The sequence below is a fragment of the Cucumis melo genome, chromosome 8 (genome assembly GCF_025177605.1).
Source record: "Cucumis melo cultivar AY chromosome 8, USDA_Cmelo_AY_1.0, whole genome shotgun sequence".
Classification (NCBI taxonomy): Eukaryota; Viridiplantae; Streptophyta; class Magnoliopsida; order Cucurbitales; family Cucurbitaceae; genus Cucumis; species Cucumis melo.
Genome location: NC_066864.1, coordinates 20,899,361 through 20,916,955, shown reverse-complemented (window position 1 = coordinate 20,916,955; position 17,595 = coordinate 20,899,361).

Genomic DNA, 17,595 nt, shown 5'->3' with positions numbered 1-17,595 from the left:
CTTAGTTGGTGTTTCCAAAGCTGGTTCGGCAATACGAAGGATGGACTATTATGTCACATCCTAAGCTAGTATCTCAAATTCTATAGTAACGAAAAAGGATGGACTAGTGTGTCACACCCTAAATTGGTATCTCCAAAGATGGTTAGCAACAACGAAAAATGTACTAATGTGTCACATCCTAAGTTGATAAATTTCACTAAAGCTCAAACATGTCTAGCATACCTGCACGAAAACCGACAGAAAGAGAGAAAAAAGTGCATGCTTAAAGAAACTTTAATTACCTCAAGATTTAGCCTTCGTTGCAGTTGAATATTCTGCCAACAAAAAAAATAAGGAACAAATAAAAGAAAAAAGTGCTCACCCTTTTGAAAATATGTGCAGAAGCTAGAAAGTTAGTTTTTATGCAATTTAACCACCGAAGCTCCTATAAAAAAAAATACAATAGGGATATGTGTTTACAAGAGATTTCCAAATAAATGTAATTCGTGGAATTGAACTTTGTATATTGATTTATAATGTAAGTGGATATAAAATTTCTAATGTTTACTCCTTTGATGCTTTCTCTTGAATGCAAATTAAAACTTAGAACTTTTTGTTCTTCGATCTTCAGAAAGTTATGGTTGTAAATTAATTTGAGCTTCAATCTTCTAGAACTTAAGGAAGATTTAATCTTTCAAGTCTTCAACCTTTCAGAATGTGATAATCTCGGGGTTGATAAGATCCTTGACGTCTTGAGAGCTTTTGAGAAATATGAATTTTCAATTCTTTGTAGCTTAAATTCTTCGTTCCACCAAAGATTCCTAAAATGAATGGCAAAGTCTCTATTTACAGAGAATTTTCACGGGCTTTAGGTGGACTTGGACTTGGGCTTGGACTTGGGCTCATTTAATTATCACAATTTTTGTTGTGATGACATGGCAAGTTTTAATTGGACAAAATTTATTGTTCAATGGTAAGTTATTAAAATTAGAAAAAATTACCAGCCAAATATATACCGGAGGGACAAAAAAAGTCAATTCCATATTAAAAAAAAAATAGTTGATAAAGTGTGATCGGTAATTAACACGCTTATATAAATTATGAGGTAGAACAAACTTTTTTTTTTTTTTTTGCTCCTAATGAGTAGGTGAAAGAAAAAGAATCTTCCCTATTGAAGCTGTGAACAAAAGTAAAAAGAAAAAAGAAAAGGAACAAAATAGATGAAGAAACTCGTTGTTGGAGAAATAGCAAAACCGGAGTAAAAAATAAATATCAAGCCAACGGACAAGATGAAATTAAAAAAAAACAAAGTGAGAGAGAAAGAAAGATTACAATAAGATTTGCCAAAAGAAACAAAAAAAAAAAAAAAAAAAAAAAAGAAAAAAAAAAGGAAAGAAAACCATGTGAAGAAGAAAAAAGAAACAAATTCTAAAGGTTTGGATGACGAAAAGGAAAAAAATCAAAACGGATGAAGGTTGAAAAAAAAAATGTATGTTGTGGCGATACACCAAGAAAGAAGAAAAAATCCTCTCCACATAATGCATAAGCACATTAAATTAAAGAAAATTACTTCATATGACAAAAAAAAAAAAAAAACAACTCATAGCACATATTTTTAATTTGTTTATTGCAAATATGACAAGTAATTAGATATATTAAACGACTATAAGAGAACTATCAATTCGCTTTTAAATTTACTACTTTTGCAATTTAGAAAATATAGTGACATGAGCTCTATTATCATAAATTGTTTTTGTTATTTTTGCAAACGCCTCTTAAATTAAAACAATAAAAAAGAAAATAATGTATTATCCCACATTTTTGTAACTCTCCAAATTCTTTACTCTCTTTATTCCTTTCTTTTTCAACAAAACGCCTCTTATACCTTCTTCGGCTTATGTACTTTTCGATGACCCGAATCAGCAATCTGACCTACGGCAATCCACGACAATGGTATTTAAAGACGATGTTAAGTTGATATGAGGAACCTTGCATCTTGATTTTGTTGATGAAATTTTTTGAAGACGTCATTATTACAAAATATTCATCCAATCGTGAGTTTGGAGAGGAGAGAAGATAAGCAAACAAGTTCTATGATATCATGCCAGGCGAGATGGCTAGGCGATTAGATCCATTAATCTCCACACTCAAACTTTCATTTTTGGCGAGATGGTTAAAAATTTTGCTATTATTGTTCACACGAGATTTTTGAAGAAATTTGATTCGTGGAGTTAAACTTGTGTTGATGTTGTATTTATATTGATTTGATGCGATGTGGTTAGATCTCTAGAATTTGATCCTCTGATTCTCTCACGACTACATGCTTACACTTGTATCCTCTGATTCTCTCACGACTTGATTTGAGGAAGCAGAGCTTGTGATGTTCTTGAAGTTGGAGTCTTGGAAGAAAACTTGTATCTTCAAAGGAGCTTCAATCTTCGAGGGTGGCGACTTCAGAAGTTGAGAGTCTTCTAACTTTTGGGAGAATTCTCTCTAGACCTTATGGAGTCCAAAAAAGTTTCCTCTCCCACGAATGAAGAGAACTCCTATATTTATAGAGTTCTCTTGTAGGTTTTTATGGACTTGGGTCTGGTTTGGTCCATGACCATACCTATGAGCTCAATCACATGGATTTGGGTTATATTTAATTTTGAGCTAAATTAAACTCATTTTTTTGGCTGAATTGAATTTTAGTCAAAGTAAATAATAATTAATGAAACCAAAATAATTAATTTGATTCAATTGTCATGATAAAGACATGTGACATCATTAGAGTTGTCCAATTTGTCTTTAAATTTAATTTGGGACACATGCCAATTTTTAGATAATCCCAAATACAATTATTTTAGTAAATGACGTGGCAATTTGTAATTGATTCCAAAATTTATTATTCAACAAATGTCCCATTTCGAGATTTATGCACATGTATGGGTGGGTGAGTCTCGAAAAGATAAGTTTAAAGTCCAAATATGATTTTTTTTTTTTTTTGCTCAATTTGACGTATCAAATTAATCAAACTATGAATATAGTACATGAGTTTGATTTAAATTTGAAATAAAGGTTGGAATATGGCCGATCCTTAATTTAAGAAAAGTTTAAGGTTTTATCCTCAACTTACTTTGATTTGAGGATAAAAATTTGATGATTTCCTTTTTTATATATATAAAATTTGGAACCATATTTTAATTTGAGACAAAGATAAGGTTTCTTGCATAGCCTAATTTGTCCTTAGATGCACAATAATTTGGAATGACCAATTTTAATTTTGGGATAAAATGACCAAATATAATTTCGAGATCTTAGTCTTCGGGTAAAGTTAGATTTATGACTCCATTTTAAATTTGAGATAAAACTGGGGTTAAAATCTAAATTTTAATTTTAATTTGGGGGTAAAATCTAAATTTTTGAAATATTTAAATATGCTTAATTATCACAAAGTGGAATTTGAGATTTTATTCAAAAATAAAATAACATAAGATAATTGAATTTTACTTTTATTTAAAAAATTAAAAGATTAAAAAAATTTAAATATCTCAAAGGTGAAATCCGAGATTTTATTACAAAATAAAGTAACATAAGATAATTGAATTTTACTTTTATTTAAAAAATTAAAAGATTAAAAAAATTTAAATATCTCAAAGGTGAAATCCGAGATTTTATTACAAAATAAAGTAACATAAGATAATTGAATTTTAATTTTATTTAAAAAATTAAAATATTAAAATATGTTTAAATATCTCAAAAGTGAAATTCGAGATTTTATTCCAAGATAAAATAACATAAGATAATTCAATTTTAGTTTTATTTTATTATTTAATCATTCCACATCCTCTTGGGAATTGGATAGTTTTATAAATAGACTCATACATTGATCGTCAAGCAGAACAAAGGTATGAGAGAAAAAACTCTCCTCCCTCTATCTTTTTTTTTTCTTTTTCTCCTTTTTCTTCTTCTTTTTTTTTTTTTTTTAACTTTTAACATGTTTTTTTACTTTCAGGTTTAGTAGCTATTAATTTCTTAGGGTTTTCGTGATAGGCGATGCAACTTTATCATGATGTCTTCCTGTTTCTCAAGGTTTGTTCCTGATAAACGATGCAACTCTATAATTATGCCCTCCTATTTCTTAAGGTTTGTTCATAATAGACGATGCAACTCTATCATGATGTCATCCTGTTTCTTAGGGTTTGTTCCTGATAGACAATACAACACTATCATGACGCCCTCCTGTTTCTTAAGGTTTGTTCATGATAGACGAGGCAACTCTATTATGATGCCCTCCTATTTCTTAGAGTTTGTTCATGATAGACGATGCAACTCTATCATGATGTCCTCCTGTTTCTTAGGGTTTGTTCATGGATAGACGATGAAACTCTATCATGATACTTTCCTTTTTCTTAAGGTTTGTTCATGATGGACGATGCAACTCTATCATGATGTCCTCCTGTTTCTTGGGGTTTGTTCATGATAGACGATGCAACTCTATCATGACGCCCTCCTTTTTCTTAGAGTTTGTTTATGAGAGACGATGCAACTCTATCATTATGCCCTTTTGTTTCTTATGGTTTGTTTATGATAGACGATGCAACTCTATCATGACGCCCTCCTATTTCTTAGGATTTATTCATGATAGACGATGCAACTCTATCATGACGCCCTCCTTTTTCTTAGAGTCTGTTTATGATAGCGATCCAACTCTATCATGACGTCATCTTGTTTCTTAGGGTTTGTTCGTGATACACGATGCAAATCTATCATGACGCCTTCCTCTTTCTTAGGGTTTGTTCCTTATAGACTATGCAACTCTATCATGACTCCCTCCTATTTCTTAAGGTTTATAAGGGATAGACGATGCAAGTCTATCATGACACCCTTCTGTTTCTTAGTTTTTTTTCGTGATAGACAATACAACACTATCATGACGCCCTCCTGTTTCTTAGGGTTTGTTCGTGATAGACGATGAACCTCTATCATGATGCCCTCCTGTTTCTTAGGGTTTATTCTTGATACACGATGCAATTCTATCATGACGCCCTCCTGTTTCTTAGGGTTTGTTCATGGTAGACGATGCAACTCCATTATGACGCCCTCCTGTTTCTTAGGATTTGTAAATGATAGAAAACACAACCTATCATGACGCTCTCCTATTTCTTAGGGTTTGTTCGTAATAGACGGTGAACCTTTATCATGACACCCTCCTGTTTCGTAAGGTTTGTTCGTAATAGACGATGCAACTCTATCATGACGTCCTCCTGTTTCGTAGGGTTTTTTCCTGATAGACGATGCAACTCTATCATGACGCCTTCCTGTTTCTTAGGGTTTTTTCACGATAGACGATGTAACTCTATCCCGACGCCCTTCTTTTTCTTAGGGTTTGTTCATGATAGACGATGCAACTCTATCATGACGCCCTCTTATTTCTTAGGGTTTGTTCATGATAGACGATGCAACTCTATCGTGACGTTTTCTTGTTTCTTAAGGTTTGTTCCTTATAGACGATGCAACTCTATCATGACTCCCTCATATTTCTTAAGATTTATTCATGATAGACAATGCAACTCTATCTTGACGCCTTTTTGTTTCTTAGGGTTTGTAAACGATAGAAGATCCAACTCTATCAGAATGCTCTCTTGTGTTTTAGGGTTTGTTCGTGATAGATGGTGCAACTCTATCATGACGCCCACCCATTTCTTAAGGTTTGTTCTTTATAAACGATGCAACTCTATCATGACTTAGGGCTTATTCTTGATAGACGATACAACTCTATCATGACACCCTTCTGTTTCTTACTGTTTGTTCATGATATACGATGCAACTCTATCATGACGCCCTCCTATTTCTGAGGGTTTGTTCGTGATAGACTATGCAATTCTATCATGGTGCCCTAATGTTTCTTAGAGTTTGTTCAGGATAGGCGATGCAACTCTATCATGACACCCTCCTATTTCTTAGGATTTGTTCGTGATAGACGATGCAACTCTATCAAGACGCCCTTCTCTTTCTTAGGGTTTATTCATGATAGACGTTGCAACTCTATCATGACGCCTTCCTGTTTCTTAGGATTTGTTCACGATAGACGATGCAACTCTATCATGACGCCCTCCTTTTTCTTAAGGTCTGTTCATGATAGTGATGCAACTCTTCATGACGCCCTTTTGTTTCTTAGGGTTTGTTCGTGATACACGATGCAACTCTATCATGACGCCTTCCTGTTTCTTATGGTTTGTTACTTATAGACTATGCAACTCTATCATGGCTCCCTCCTATTTCTTAAGGTTTGTTCGTGATAGACAATGCAACTCTATCATGACACCCTTCTGTTTCTTAAGGTTTTTCTTGATAAACGATACAACACTATCATGACGCCCTTCTATTTCTTAAGATTTGTTCATGATAAACGATGCAACTGCCCTCCTGTTTGTTAGGATTTGTTCATGATAAACAATGCAACTCTAGCATGACACCCTCCTATTTCTTAGGGTTTGTTCATGATAAACGATGCAACTTCATTATGACGCCCTCCTATTTCTTAAGGTTTGTAAATGATAGAAAAAGCAACTCTATCATGATGCTCTCCTGTTTCTTAGGATTTGTTCGTGATAGACGGTGCAACTCTATCATGACGTCCACATGTTTATTTGGATTTGTTCGTTATAAACGATGCAACTCTATCATGACTTAGTGTTTCTTCGTGCTAGACAATGCAACTCTATCATGACGCCCTCCTTTTTCTTAAGGTTTGTTCATGATAGATGATGCAACGTTATCATGACGTTCTCCTATTTTTAGGGTTTGTTCGTGATAGACGATGCAACTCTATCATGACGCCCTCTTGTTTCTTAGGGCTTGTTCATGATAGACGATGCAACTCTATCATTACACCCTCTATACCGTTAACAAGCGAATATGGTAGTAGGAGTGCGATGACTGGCTTGATAAGCCCACAATGCTTCATCAATTCTTTCTTGTCAATCCCTCTTTGACTTGGAGACGATTTTCTTCAGAAGATTGCATAAAGTTTTATTGAATGCTTCTGCTAGGCCATTTGCAGCTGCGTTGTACATAGATGACTTGTATTGCTTGAACTTGTATTTTTCACATAATTTGTCTATCGTGTTATTGGAGAATTGCCTTCCATTATCTGTCATGATCCGGTGAGGAATACCGTATCGATAGATGATGTGGGTACAAAAAAAGTTTGCCACGTTCTCTTTCTTGGCCTCTCTCAAGGGAATGGCCTCGGCCCACTTTAAGAAATAATATGTTTCTACGAGGATATAAGAATGTCCTACTGATGATTTTGGTGTAATAGAGCCAACCAAATCAAGTCCCCCAAGCCTCAAACGGCCAAGAAGCCACAGTTGGATGTAGAGGCTTTGGAGATTGATGTATGAAGTTTGCATGGTATTGACAAGCTTCACACTTCTTTGCATAGTCCATTAAATCTTGAACCATCTTAGGCCAATAATAGCCCATTCTTCTCAACTAAAATTGAAGCTTTGGTCCTAATTGATGTGCTCCAAAGACGCCTGCATGCGCTTCCTTTAGAGCTTTTATTGACTCTTCCTTTCCAAGACATCAAAGGAAAAGCCCTTCAAAAGAACGACGATATAAGGTTCCCTTGTAATAAATGAAGTATGTAGCCCTTCTTCGTACCTCAATTGTATGACGAGAATCCTTTGGAAGCATTCCATGTTAAAGATACTCTATGATAGGTTGACGCCAATCTTCTTCGTCAATCAAATGGGATGTTGTTACGTTCACCTCTTATCATTCAGACAAAATTGGAGGCATAATCTATCATTGACCAAGTGGTATATTCAGAGCTACGTCATCTGGCATCGTCAAGGCAGTGGCCAAATTTGCCAATGCGTCTGCTATCTGTTTTATGTTCTAGGGACATGCTTCAGCATCACACTGTCAAACATTTCCATCAATTGTCGAGCATAAGCGAAGTATGGCTTCAAGTCTTCATGTTTCGCATCATACTAAAGCAAGAGCTGACTGATTATCAGCTTTGAATCACAATAAATTTCTATGAATGATACTCTGATCCCTAATGCCATTTGAAGGCCAATTATCAAGGCCTGATATTCAGCCACATTGTTTAAGCACAGTTTAGCAAGTGCAAAGCTATAAAGAAACATATGTTTCTCAGGAGAAATGAGGACGATGCTTGCCCCTGCGCCAGTTCTTCGCACTGCGCCATCAAAATACATAGTCCAAGGTTCCATAATTTCCATGAAGAAAACTTCATCGTCTGGCAAGTCTTCACATAACTTTCAATCTAAAGGAATTGGGTGGTCTACTAGAAAGTCTGCCAACGCTAGTCCTTTTATCGCCTTATAGAGATAATCGGCCTAGATAGAATATACTTTATAGGGTCCGCCTTTGCTACTAAATGAACTGTGAAAGGTTGCATATAATGTCTCAACTTATCGATAGCAAAAAAAAGTACAAGTTACATTTTCTCAATGGGAGAATAGTTAACTTTAGCCCCAACTAAGGTTCTGTTTAGATAATAGAGAGCTTGTTCCTTTTCCTTCTCCTCCTCTTGCGCTAACAATGTGCCTAAAGACCTTTCTTGTGCAGTAATGTACAATATTAATGGCTTTCCAAGTACTGGAGCTTCTCATACTGGGGGATTATGCAAATATTTCTTTATGCTATCAAAAGCATTCTGACAATCCTTATCCCACACTAAATTTTCTCCTTTACTCATTAACTTTTGAAAAGGTTGGCACCGACCTGCCAGGTTGGAGATGAACCTTCGAATGTAAGTCAATCTCCCTGAAGGCTTCTTAGGTCATGCAAACTCTTTGGTCTTGGCATCTTCTAAATGGCATCAATCTTTGACTGGTTTATCTCAATCCCTCAGTGCCTTACAATGAAGCCAAGAAACTTTCCTGAAGTCACACCGAACGTGCGTTTGAGAGGGTTCATCATCAGCTGATATTTTCACAACTGGTCGAACACAACTTTTAGATCCTTCAAATGGTCTTGTCGTCTCTTGGATTTGACCACAAGGTCATCGACATAGCACTCGACATACTTATGTAGCATATCATCAAACACTTTTTGCATAGCACGTTGATAAGTGGCACCATCATTTTTCAATCCAAAGGGCATCACCTTGTAACAATATATTCCCTTAGGAGTCCTGAAAGCTGCCATTTCTTCATCTGAAAGAGCCACTCATATTTGGTTATATCCAGATGACCCATCCATAAAAGACAACGCCTCATTTCCAGTAGTTGCATTTAACCACAATTTCTGTGATGGGTAAAGAAAAATCATCTTTAGGGCATGCATTATTCAGGTCACGAAAGTCTACACAAATGTGAAGCTGCCCGTTCTTTTTTTTTAACAGGGACAACATTTGCTATCCATGTGGGATATTTGACTTCGCGAATGAATCCTGCTTCAATCAACTTGTTGACTTCAATCTCAATTTGGAAAATAAGCTCTAGTCGAAAATGTCGTTGTGCTTGCTTAATCAGTCGATACCCTGGTGTAATTACGAGATATTGGAATACTACTTTTGGATTAAATCCTGGCATCTTCTTATATGACCAAGAAAAAATTTCCTTATACTCTATGAGCAAACTCATGTACTTACCCTCCTCTTCACTAGATAGAGATACATTAATGAAAGTTGGGCGTGGTTCTTCTATTGTACCAAGGTTTACCTCTTTCAGCTCATCTACGGTAGATTGGCCACCATCCTCTAGACTCTGTTGGGCATCTTCCTTGTCTTCTTCAGGCGTTTCAATCTCTAATTCCTCAAGAATGGTGATGTGATGGCATGAGGTTTCACCTTCTCCTTGTTCTGAGTCTTCCTTTTTAGGATTAGTTAGTATAACATCATGTCTTTTCACGTTCAAGGAACCTTGACTTGTATTGAAAGTAACAAAAGTTTTTCTTTTCATTCGGGAAGGAACATTGCTACGAATTTCTCTCTTTCTTTACCTCACACGGAAACTCCTTACCATGGTAATTCTCAATGTCTGTATGCTTAATTCGACGACAAACTGACACACGAGATGTTGGCTCCTTCTTATTTGTATTTATACTAAAACCAGTCTTGACATATGGGCCTCCATCCCCAATACGATTAAAAATTGGAGCACGTGGTGTTTGTACATTTTTCTTTTTAGCCACGCTTAGCCTTTTAAAGGCAAATGGTCTTATGGCCTTAAGACCTGACATGTGCCTTTCTCTTTTTTAAAGGTTGTAGTTAGCCTTTGAAGGGTCAATCGTTGGTTAAGGCTAGATGTTGACTGGTGACCTTTTCTTTCTGTCTCTGTCATGCTTAGTCTTTCAAATACTAGGGCGCGTTGCAACGTGCGGTCTAATTCGATCAACTATTGAGGTTCTTTGACTGCCATCTTCTTTTTCTTCCATACTATCAACCTCCTCTACAGTTATATGATTGGTTCTGACGACTTGTATCTGAGTCCTTTTCTTAACACGGGTATAGCATGTCCTTCCCATAACAGCTTCTTTTGGATTGAGGAGAGCTCGGGTTGTTCGTGAATTTTCAAGCTTTTACACTCGATGTGAGTTGTTAAGTCATAACCTGCTTTCGCCATCAATTTGTAAGCCTTGGGGTCGAACATGTCTTTCGTATGCCTTTGAGGCAAACTTGGTTCTGTCAGGTCTATCTTTATTCCTTGCTTAGTTATTTTGGTAAGCGATGTAGTGAAACTTTCTTTTAGCACTTCAATGTCACCAACTTTCAAGCCTTGTGGGGACTCTACAAATGGTGATTCACCTTTCTTGCATCTCAACAGAGGGATATAGCGCAAAATCGGTGGGTTCGAAGTCTTTTCATCCATCAAGATCATACTTTTTGTGGTGCCCGTGGATGCCTCACCCTTTCCACAATTAAAAGTTTCTGTACTTTTATGTGGTTCCCTGCTTGCTAGTGATTTCAACTGTAAATTATCTTCCCTGTTTACAAGAGGAATTTCTACGTGCACGGCTTCTAGGCTATTGCCATTCTTCAAATAAAACTTTGCATCTACAAAGTGAGACTCAACCTTTGAGAATGGGTTAGAATCGGTCTCAACCTTCTTTACACTGTCTTGATAAAATTTAAAGCACTGATTTAGTGTCAAAGTTACTACTCCATTTCCATGAATCCAAAGACGACGGAGTAACAACTTATAAGTGGTCCTCGAGTCTGTATTATGAAACAATGCACTAGCCTTTAGGTCACTAATTATGAGTTCTAAGCATATCATACCTATTACTCTTTGCCTGCCCTGGTTTAAACCTTGAATTACTAGTTTACTATTTGAGAGTTCATCCATTAAAATGCCTAATTGCCTCATAGTCGACTTTGGCATTATGTTGACAGCTGATCTATTATCGAGGAGAATTTGGTCGACTATCTGTTCTCGAACATATCCAAAAACATATAAGGGTCTATTATGAAGTTTAGATCCCAACAGTAAATCCTCATCTGAGAAGTCTATAGACATGCAATAAGGAGTACTCTCGTATATCACAATTGGAGATCTCGAGCTTGATGTTGTTGAATTCAACAATGCATTAATAAGGATGGTTTTGGTTTCTTGAGGAAGTGATAATAAATCATCCACATTGAACCTCGATAGGTCTTTTGACACTTCCTCTTCCTTTAGTGATCTTGACGGGATGCTTTCTTCCTCCGTTGCATTAATGGTATGACATGCAACAACTTTTGGGTTTTCATCCTAATGATCACAAGGGAATCTTGTTGGAAAGAAGTCTGCCAAGGTTATTAAGTGCTGAGGTCGAGGGAAATCCTTGTCTTCCTCATGCACGAGCTTAGGCTTTTGAGTCTCCTTCTTTTTCTTATTCTTTTGAGCCTTATTCCCTATCCTATAATTTCTATAGAAGTGAGACTCTTTTTGGGTCGGACTTGACATTCTTTTCTTTTGGCGGGTCACAACGATTCACTCTTCATCATCTTCTTTGATTGATCTTTCTTTTTCTTAAGAATCCTCGGGTGCAACTTCTTTATGGAATTGGACCATCATAGGCTTGAAGGTCCCAAACTGAACCAAGCTTTCTCTTTGCTCGAAAATCAATCTTGGCAAAAGAGCCTCTGTCATTATCGTTTCTGCAGCATGGTTTGTTTGAGCTACCTTCTCTAGGTCTAGCTCGATCTTTTTCTCACGAGCTAACCTCATAATTAGCTCTTTCAACATAAAACATTTCTCTACTGGGTGACTGATGACCAGATGATACTTGCAGTAGTTGGGATCATCCACCTTTCCTGCTTGCTAAGGTCGCTTACATTCCGGCAGCTGGATCAGCTGCTTCTCCAGTAGTTGCTCTAGCATGTCAGCAATATTTGAATCAAGAAATGGGTAAACTTTTTCCTGTCTTTCTTTTAAAGTCAAACGTCGTCTCTCGCTTCCATCATCCTTCCTTTCAGCTCTCACTTCTTTTCTTTTAGAGAACTTCATTGCAATCGTGTTTACGACCATAGATACCTTCACGGTGCTCTTTACTACCTTTTTAACACCCTTTGTCTCCTTCTTATCTTTTCTTATTTCAGGAACAAAAAAATCCTTAGTTCTTCTGCTGCTGATGCTCAATTCCATATCATGAGCGCGAGTTGCTAACTCTTTTAATGTGCGTGGCTTTATTCCTTGTAGAATGTAAAGGAGTCCCTAATGCATGCCTTGGGTGCACATTTCTACAGCCAACAGTTCAGTGAATCGATCTTTGCAGTCAAGACTTAGAGCTTTCCATCGATTTATGTAATCGATGATTGGCTTTCCCTTCCGCTTTTTTGTGTTTATAAGCTCTATCATGCTCACGGTACGTCTGGTGCTATGGAAACGATTGAGTAACTCCTTTTCTAATTGTTCCCAACTGTCAATGACTTCTGACTCCATATCAGTGTACTACTCGAAAGCATTTTCTTTCTAGCTTTAAACGAACTACCTGATAAGCTGGTCTCCTCTTGATCCTACATTCTCACTTGTTTCGACAAAGTGCGCGATATGCTGCTTTGGGTTTCCCTTTCCATCGAATTGCTGGATTTTTGGAGATTGGTACCCAAGCAGGATTCTCAAGTTGTTGATTCTTTTCGTGTATGGCTTAGAGTACATGAAAGAAGTTTACGGCGGTCCTCCATACTGAGCTCTAATGGAATTCGTGATCATATTTTGTAGCTTTTGAACGGAGAGAGAAGCAATAGAAATTAATTGTTGTTGTGGTTGGTTTTCCTGCACCACATTCTTCCCATTTATCAGTAGCTTTGATAATAGAAGTTTGACTTGACTCAGCAGTTTCACGAGTCCGCATCTACTCTCTCAAACCTGTGATTTCACGGTCTCGTTCCTCCACAACCTTCATCAAGAAGTTAAATTTCCTCTCCATCTCTGCCATTACAGCCTCGGCTGTTATATCAGCCATCATGACAGACATCACATCAGGGTGCATGTGCTTCCTTCTTTGACTTGCTAGAGGCAAAATCAGAATTATCATACAAATGATTTTCTTTGAGGGCAATCCCAGTTTTAGGAGACTACATCAATTGCTTAAGAATGCTCTAAGCAACGTCAGAACCTTGATCCTGCTCTTGAGTGATTCCTTAGAACGACTGTGGGTGATGGGTCCTGTGTAACTGTTGCTTGCAATAGAAGATTTGGATGCAACCTTCTTTGATGCCATTGATTTTCTTGTAGATTTAGATGACGAGAGAAAGATGAGAGGTAGAGAGGTCCCACTGGATGTGTCAATATGTTCACACGAGATTTCTAAAGAAATTTGATTCGTGGAGTTCAACTTGTGTTGATGTTGTATTTATGTTGATTTGATGCGATATGGTTAGGTCTCTAGAATTTGATCCTCTGATTCTCTCTTGGTTGGATGCTTATGCTTGATTTGAGGAAGCGGAGCATGTGATGTTCTTGAAGTTGGAGTCTTGGAATAAAGTTTATATCTTCAAAGGAGCTTCAATCTTCGAAGGTGGTCAACTTCAAGAGAGGAGTCTTCTAACTTTTGGGATAATTCTATCTAGACCTTCTGGAGTCCAAAAATTTTCCTCTCCCACAAATGAAGAGAACTCCACTATTTATAGACCTGATGGGTTTTTATGGACTTGGGTCTAGTTTGATCCATGGACCATACACATGGACTCAATCACATGGATTTGGGTTATATTTAATTTTGGGCTAAATTAAGCTCCTTTTTGGGCTCAATTGAATTTTAGCCCAAGTAAATAATATTTAATTGAACCAAAATAATTAATTTGATTCAATTGTCATCATAAAGACATGTGACATCATTAGAATTGTCCAATTTGTCTTTAAATTTAATTTGGGACTCATGTCAATTTTTAGTTAATCCCAAATACAATATTTTAGTAAATGACGTTGCAATTTGTAATTGGTTCCAAAATTTCTTATTCAACAATTATCTTCACGCACTTGCCACCACTTTACGCGAGATGGTAAGGCAAGATGAGATGTAATAATGATATTAAATTTGTTTCTTTAAATACAAAATCTTTATGACCAACGTTATAAAACCATTTTAATACTTAATTTCCATCGTTATCTTATCTTAAATACAAACGTTTCCATAATTAATTTTTCCAATTAATTCCCAACGTCCTTTTTAGTCTCTTCATCCTATAAAATACTTTTCATCTTCATTTTATAAGAGTGAGAAGAACAAAAAGCTTTCTTTAAAACTTTCTTTATGAGATTTTCGAGCAAAAAGTGTCTATTTGAATGTTGAGATTCCAATTAGTTTTCAGTGCAAAACTGATTGAAGAAGATAACTATTTTATCCTCGGGATGATGAGACTTTATAAATCTGTTTGGACAAAGGAGTAGAGTTGCGAAACGTCTTAAAGAAAGTGAGATTCACGACTCAGCCTTCTTTCTTAACTTGTTATTATTTTGCAGTAGGCGTGTTGACAAGAGGCATTTTAACCAAGTGAGCTAATCATTAGGCGAACTGATTAGAGCGTGACAAGTTCCTGTGAGTTGATTCTTAGGTGTTCTGATCATAACACAAGGCGAGACATCAAGTGTCCAGACAAGGGAAATACAAGTTTCACCAGGCGAAACTCAAGGCGAAGAGAGCGTGTGTATTGTCTAGGCATTAAGGCTTCTCAACCAATAATTACTCCTTCTAGGTGAATTTGTAACAAGAAGTTTAGAAGTACATCATATTGGAAACTCTCTTCAATTTGAATGTCGGTTGCAATCAAAAGTCTCCACGTCGTAAATCTTTTCCATAAAAAAGTCATCAACTTAAACCAAACTCTTTTGGAATAAATTGTGCATTGTGTTTCTTCATGAATTGATGCATCATTTCTTGAGAATAACTAAATTAAAGAAAATATATGGCTTGATGGAAAAATGAGACATGCGCAGCAGAAGAACGGATCGAAAATTACTCTAATTAGGGTTAACATGCTTAATAATTACCATAATTACACTAATTAGGGTTAAGAGAAACACATACCTTTGAATCTCTCGATCTTCGATATCTCCTCATGATCACAAACCGGGACCACTAGTGTTGATCTGTTATTCTTTGAACTTAGAACCGGGTTATGAGACCCGTTAAGTTAAGGAATTCATGAGAGAAGTATATGGAATTAAGAGGAAGGAAACAAACATCTTGGTTAAGTGAGAGAGGTGAGAAGATTTTCTTAAATTTTTTTTTTTTGGAATAATTTCTAAAATTTCCAAAAATCTTCAAAATAATTTTCAAAAGCAATTTTATAGAAAAAAAATGCAAAATGCATGAAAATTTTTCACAAAAAATCAACACCTCTCATTCCACTTAATCTTAGTAGGTTTTTGTTTACATCACATGTAAACATTCGTTCCACTAAGTTGTTAGTGGGATTATCGAATAAAATGTTGGATTTTTACACTAACTTTAGTCCAAGGGCAAATTTGACCAACAAATTCAAAGTCAAAAGTCAACATTTGGACTTTTTACCATTTTGTCCATCTTGACTAATTTCGACCTCTCGAGCATGAATCCACATTCATTTTTTTTAAATTCAAATCATATTAGAGTATAAAGTCGGTCAAAGTTTGATTTTTCAAAGTCAAAAGTCAACACTTTGACCATTTCCATCAATTCCGAGCTTCCGAATATGAATCTATATTCATATTTTAATATTTAAATCAAATTAAAATATAAAGCTCTATAATCCACAGTTATATCATATATATTCATCGGTTTCTCTTTCGCTACCTAATTTGAACAATTTGAATTATTTCATCATGTTATTCTAAGTTAATTCCATATGAGTTAGTAGGAGAACCTAATGGACCTATAGATCATGGGCTCCAACAATCCAAGATTAACAGGCTAAACCCTTTTAGACCAAGCTAATCAACATTCGTTAACTAACGGGTCATTCCACTAAAGTCTCATAGTTGCACTCCCCTCACTTTTGATATATTTGTGTTCATTTGATCAGAAAGTTAATCTTTCATAGGTTGTTTGTAATCTCGGTTGGGTCAAAATATCGTTTTACCTCTGAGACTACATTTTATCCCTTAAATCCCACTGATCCATTATTGAATGTTTGGTTTAAGGTCCAATTTATAAACCGAATCCCTCTCGAGCCAATGAGAGGGCGGGATCCCTTGTTCAAGACATCGATTCAATCCTTAAGGGAAAAACCTATCTACTAACCCTAAAACGGATAAGAGTGAGTTCCATCTTGCATCCTATGTCCCTTGCCATCCACATGATCTTACCCCTAAAATGGGAGGCTTATTGGGCCAATGTCGTTGAGCTTCCCTCACCTATGCAGATCTAAGGATAATACCGTTTGAACAAAAGTTTATAGTTAGCTCAGGATTAAGATTAAGTTTCCTAGGTCATCATAATCGAAATAGTAATTAGTTTATATAGTCAACGATGTTATAACTTAAAAGTGACTATTTCATGGTTCTAGTCTTATGTAAACTCTTTACATAGGATGCCCCCACTCCCATGTCTTTACATGAACGATTAAGGATCACATCGTTTATACTAACTATAGAGCGGGCCGCATCCATAGTATTCCCAGATAAAGAGTTCGACTTTATTCATACACTATAGACCATTAGAGCTATAATCTCGAACTTGATCCACATTTATGTTTCTACATAAAGTTCAAGTTTACACTAGATAGTCTCAAGACCTTAGTTAATTGGATTCAAGATTATAGTATTCTATTTTTACTAATAAGTTCTCAATAACTACTTTATTGAATAGAATATAATTCTAACTACAAACTACGAGTTTTAGGACATAAATTCTAACATGACTATTCAAATGGCCATGAATAAGTCTTTAAATAAGCCATTTTCTATATTTTTTTTTTTAAGAAACAACACATTTTCATTATTCTTTGCTTTCCTCAAAAGAATTTCTCTCCCTTTTCTAAATTACTAAAGTTTGGTACGTTCACAAAATTTTGTTCGTTGATTTTCTAAATATGGTGCTATTTCTAGAAGAAATGTGATCTGTTCTATCTTTTGAGACAATTACTCTCGAAACTCAGGTACTAGGATGAGTAAACTTGTCTGGTACACCCATTGATCCCACTTGCTCTAGTATCTTGTTAAAAAATAATAATAACATCATATTTGG